This window comes from Oncorhynchus tshawytscha, linkage group LG09 (genome assembly GCF_018296145.1).
Source record: "Oncorhynchus tshawytscha isolate Ot180627B linkage group LG09, Otsh_v2.0, whole genome shotgun sequence".
Taxonomy (NCBI): domain Eukaryota; kingdom Metazoa; phylum Chordata; class Actinopteri; order Salmoniformes; family Salmonidae; genus Oncorhynchus; species Oncorhynchus tshawytscha.
The window spans coordinates 22,304,265-22,310,780 of NC_056437.1; positions in this window are offsets into that span (position 1 = coordinate 22,304,265).

The following is a 6,516-nucleotide window of genomic DNA, read 5'->3' on the forward strand; positions in this document are numbered from 1 at the left end:
TTCAATTGCCGCATAGTGGGCGTTTTGAGCTATGCGTAGGTACGCGCATGTCTTGATACGGGCAATCCGCCGTGCACTATCGATATTTAATTTAGATAATGTATATTTATGCAATACTGCTGCTGCAGATTTTTTTTATTAAGATGTTGACTTCATTTTGTTGCGACAAGTTTTGGGGTGATAGTTAAATTACTGCATAGTGCAGAGTTGAGTTGTAGCCCAGTAGGCTATGATGTAATCTTCGAACAAGCTGCCCATCCATCACTTCACTTCACTGCACTACAACTAATTATAGAGCCTAGCTACCTCTGAATGTTCATTTGATTAGCCTATGATTATCACAAAAAATAATACCTCTATTGGAAACAAATACAGTATCTACTATGTTTTGCATGATTTTCACCTGATGGCTTGAATATTTATTATTTCACTAAATACAGAATCAGAACATCTAAACTCTGAGATCAATATGAGGCTATCCATCTGGCTCTACAAACTTCAAAGTGTGAGGGAAACAAACAAGTGTGCTTGTGTCAGGGTGATCAGAACTGCAAATGGCCCATAGGCCTGCAGATTGAGGGGGGGAGACAGAGAGAGACTGAGTATACAAACACATTTCTAATAATGAGTTGCACCCACTATTGCCCTCGAAAGTGTTCCACAGGGATGCTGGCCATGTTGACTACAATGCTTCCCAGTTGTGTCAAGTCACTGTAGCTGGATGTCCTTTGGGTGGTGGATCATTCTTAATACACATGGGAAACTATTGAGAGTGAAAAACCAAGCAGCGTTACAATTCTTGACATACTCAAACCAGTATAGCACCTACTAACATACCTACTACCGTTGAAGTGACATCAATAAGGGATAATAGCTTTCACCTGGATTCACCTGGTCAGTCTATGTAATCGAAAGAGCAGGTGTTCCTAATGTTTTGTATACTGAGTGTATAACAGACTATAATGACATCACTAACAATACAAATAACACTACATACACAGAACAGTACATATTTTGCAGTATAACCCACCAAAATCTACATTTTTCACATACTTCAGTAGAGGCAAAATATTTAGCCTCATGGGTAAATAGTTCGTTTTTCTGAATCAGTCTCTAGGCCTGTTCCAAATATTAGGGACATTTGTACCACAAATGTATACTGCCATCAATGTATTACATAATAATAGGCCTACAGTACATCACACAGCCACCATCAGCGCAGTGTTGCCTGCAGTCTATTGCCTCCTGCTTATCAGTGCTTCCAGAGACATTTATTCCCACCTAATCACATTAAGTGATGGCAGTTGAGGCGAACAACGTGGCCTGTAAATGTTGCAGAATCCGCTTCAGAGCGGCAAACATTTGATTACAGGCTTGTAGATGATGAGGTGAATGGGATCAAATGACATTTAATACTGCAGTGTTGCCAATGGTTGGAGGTGGAAAAATCACTAGTATAGGCAAGGCCCCAACATTCCCCCTTAACACACACACACACACACACACACACACACACACACACACACACACACACACACACACACACACACACACACACACACACACACACACACACACACACACACCTTATCCCCTCACTCTAACCTTAACACTAGTCCATATCCACATCCTGATTCAACCATTACCCTATCCTCATTCATCACCTTAACCCTACACTCAGTGAATGGGAATGCTGAGGAAAAGAGCCATGTAAGTTACATGTCTCGCAATACAATACACTCTAATGGCCATAAGGTGGCACTATATGCATGGTAAATGTTGTGAGAAAGCCTTTGGCACTAATAACGTTTACTGAAACATGTGTGGGTAGTAGTTTATTGAGTGTTGGTTCCTGTGGGCCAAAGGTCTGACCCCTGGTAAATAAATACTCTGCTACTCTCCCAAGTCCACCGCTCTGACCTCCTGAAGGGCCTGTACAGAGTATAGCAACACAGTAGTAGGCCAAAATGTCTGCTAGAAAACACAAATCAAACTTAAGAGTATGTTTTTATAGATCCTGACCGTCTTTGAGGTTTACCTTGAAGCGAGAAACAAGTACCTCTTCAGTTTCTGGGAAAGCGGATCCTGCTATCCATGCTGAGTATAAAAACGTGGATGTGGCAACCGTAGATTTCCACTTTTTATCCTTCCCCAATATGGAAAACTCATGGATTTGAACATCTTGAAGATGGGACAAAAGTATGCTGAGTAGGATCACTGCCTCATGTACGAACTAGAAACTCCCACACACATCAAAGGTTTCACAGAGTTTACTGGAAAAACACTGTTCCTAGGAAATGACACATTGTTCATCACTCAAAAATCTCCAAAGTTTCGTAAACCTTTAAGCTGGAAGGGAAAATCAAATCATTGCAGGGATTAATTAATTTAATGGAGGGTATTTTATCAGATCTTGTAATTTCCCCATGTTCGATCCTTTCCAGCTGTGTTTTATGGCCTGTTAGGTTAACAGAATGTGACCCCTTGATGGGGTCCATATTAGGGATTTTCTTCTCCCCCAATGTGAGCTAGATCGTTTTAATCAAACAGAATTCTGAGGCTGTGGAGGGAGACCCTGGGGAACAAATCCATCATCCGTTTCTCTTGCAAGAACCTAGAAATCTCTAGTTTAAATTAACAGATTTTCCAATTAGATTTCAATGCGGGCGCGGACATTAACCCGAGCTTCATATCCACATCCCGTTTAATCCCTAACCCAATCCTTATCCACAACCACAACCCCAGATTGGTTTATTTAGTAAATATTTTCTTATCTCTATTTTCTTAGAACTGCGTTGTTGGTTAAGGGCTTGTAAGTAAGCATTTTATGATACCTGTTGTATTCAGCGCATGTGTCAATTAAAATTGGATTTGATTTAATACATTGCGCTTACAGCAGAAACCCTAATCCTAATATTGACCCTAGATTGGTAATACATTGCACCCTAACCCTAATCCTAACCTTGACCCTAGATTGGTAATACATTGCACCCTAACCCTAATCCTAACCTTGACCCTAGATTGGTAATACATTGCACCCTAACCCTAATCCTAAACTCAGATATTACACTCAGTGAACAGGAATCTTGAGGAAAAGAGCCATGTAAAATATAGTACGTAAATTATGCTCACTATAAAATACACTTTAATGGCCATAATGTTGTGAGAATGCCTTTGGCACTTGTATGAGTAGCGTGTTAGTAGCTGTTTGTTGAGTGTTTGTTGAGTGTGGGTTCCTTTGGGGCTGTTTTGGACCAAAATGTTCAAATCATAGCCAAAGGTCAGACCCCCTGCAAATAAATAGTCTACCATTCTCCCAAGTCCACCGCTCTTCATCCTGAAGGGTCTGTAAAAAGTATAGCAACACAGTAGTAGGCCAAAACACCTGCTAGCAAACACAAATCAAATTTGAGAGTGTGTTTTTTTCTGTTCCTGATCCTCTTTGAGGTTTGCTGGGAAGCAAGAAACAAATCCCACGACAGTTTCTGGGAAAGCGGATCCTGTTATCCTTGCTGAGAATAAACAACTGTCCAGGAGACTTTAAAGCTGAAATCAACAATTGAAACAATGAAAAAGCTAAGGGATGGGCTGGAAAATGTAACCACTCTCAAATTCATAGACCGAGCTATAGATGCAAGGACCATCAAAAATGATAGTTTTAACCATGTTTTGAGACTATATAGTGTTTCTTTAAAAACAACCTTATTTGGGGTTTTGATTGGGTACGACATCAATAGGGGTACGACAACAACGGGTGGATATCATTTATTTATAAGTCCAAAACGGTATGTAGCAACTGCAGATTGTCCCTTTAAGATGACATTGAGATGTTTCTGTGTTATTATACTTCCGCAATATGGAAAACCGTTGGATTTGAACATCTTGAAGATGGGAAAGAAGTCTGCTGAGTAGGATCACCACCTCATATCAAGGGTAGGACACCACTATTGTATGTCAGAGTACTGGAAAAACACTGTTACCAGGAAGTGATATAGGGGTTATCACTAAAACATTTCCAAAGTTATGAAATCTTTGAAGGGAAAATGAAATCAAACAAAGATGAATGGATTTCAAATCAAAATCAAACAATATTAGTCACATGCGCCGAATACAACTGGTGTAGGTAGACCTTACAGTGAAATGCTTACTTATGAGCCCCCAACCAACAATGCAGTTTTAAAAAATATGGACAAGAATAAGAGATAAAAGTAACGAGTAATTAAAGAGCAGCAGTAAAACAACAATAGCGAGACTATATACAGGGGGGTACCAGTACACCAGTACAGAGTCAATGTGCGGGGGCACCGGTTAGTTGAGGCAGTATGTACATGTAGATAGAGTTATTGAAGTGACTATGCATAGATGATAACAACAGAGAGCAGCAGTGGTGTAAAGAGGGGGGGGGGTAGCCATTTGATTAGATGTTCAGGAGTCTTATGGCTTGGGGATAGAAGCTGTTTAGTAGCATCTTGGACCTAGACTTGGCGCTCCGGTACCGCTTGCCGTGCGGTAGCATAGAGAACAGTCTATGATTAGGGTGGCTGAAGTCTGGTATAGAGGTCCTGGATGGCAGGAAGCTTGGCCCCAGTAATGTACTGGGCAGTTTGCACTACCCACTGTAGTGCCTTGCGGCCGGAGGCCGAGCAGTTGCCATACCAGGCAGTGATGCAACCAGATGCTCTCAATGGTGCAGCTGTAGAACCTTTTGAGGATCTGAGGACCCATGACAAATCTTTTTAGTCTCCTGAGGGGGAACAGGTTTTGTTGTGCCGTCTTCACGGCTGTCTTGGTGTGCTTGGACCATGTCAGTTTGTTGGTGATGTGGACACCAAGGAACTTGAAGCTCTCAACCTGCTCCACTACAGGCCTGTCTATGAGATTGGGGGTGTGCTCGGTCCTCTTTTTTCCTGTAGTGCACAATCATCTCCCTTGTCTTGATCACGTTGAGGGAGAGATTTTTGTCCTGGCACCATACGGCCAGGTCTCTGACCTCCTCCCTATAGGCTGTCTCGTCATTGTCGGTGATCAGGCCTACCACTGATTTATTGATGATGTTGGAGTCGTGCCTGGCCGTGGAGTCATGAGTGAACAGGGAGTACAGGAGGGGACTGAGCACGCACCCCTGAGGGGCCCCTGTGTTGAGGATTAGCGTGGCGGATCTGTTGTTACCTACCCTTACCACCTGCGGGCGGCAGGTCAGGAAGTTCAGGTTTAGTTAGTTTTTGTGGTAATGCTCCAATCAGTTGGTTGTAAGTTTGGATTGAACAGACATTCCCATATATTTTTGTTTTCGAAAGCTGCATATGTGACATAACTCTTCCATTTCTATTCATAATGTCATTCATAAATATAATATACTTTTTTTAAATCCATAAAGAATGTTTTTTTATTAATCAGTATATTTGAGTTTAACCAAAACATTTGTTGTAATATTTGTTCTATCTTTTCTGGAGGATAAAACTGAAATTGTTTTGTATGGCTTGTTTAAGAAAGGGCGATACCTTAAACAAAATGTCATTTTCAATTAGTCGGAAATGAGAAATTGTAATCTGTATAAAGGCAAAAAGGCCATTTTGAACAAAGGATGAGCCTTTCTTAATCATCTACTGGAGAACCATTTGGATTTTAAGTATAACTTATGTATGAGGGAAGCTTTTAGTGAGAGGTTTAAAGCTTTAATATTTAATCATTTTAGCACCCCAAACTCATATTCATTATATAAATAGGAATGTTTAATTTTCTAGTCTGAAAAAATTGAATTGCCTCAAAAAGTTCCTCTTCTCTGTAACTTGACTTTCACACAGGTCTTTCTGTAAATTTGATAATTTTACATTATTATTATTAGCATTATTACTATTATTATTTGGAAACAAATCCTTGTAGTTAACATCATTCAGTGGAAATGGAGGACTGAAAAGAAAACATATGCTTAAATATTTTGCTTCCTCTTTCAAAATATCATTTGGAGAATCATGGATGACTCCATCATTTGGAGAATCATGGATGACTCCATCATTTGGAGAATCATGGATGACTCCATCATTTGGAGAATCATGGATGACTCCATCATTTGGAGAATCATGGATGACTCCATCATTTGGAGAATCATGGATGACTCCATAATTTGTAACAAGTTTCTGTAAATTATTCTTGGTAGCATTTCCATGTTGAAGATTCAAGAAAAATGTTGTGCACTTTATTTACCCATTTTCCATCGATTCACTTTATTTTTGTAATACATTACACTTGATTGTTCTTGAATAAGTACCTCCAATTCTTTTTGTTTTTCCTCTAACTTATTTTGTGCCTCTATTGTACAGTTTCCATGACCATCTACCTGCTCTGTTACTTCCTCTATTTCCTTTATTAGTCTCATCTCTTCTGACCTAAACTGCTTTTGTTTTAGTGATGAGTATTATATTCAATCAAACAGCATTCTGAAGTAAAACTCTGCTACCTGACCTGAGCCCCACGGCCTCTACCTTATACGTCGGGTTGGGCTTGTTATCATCAATA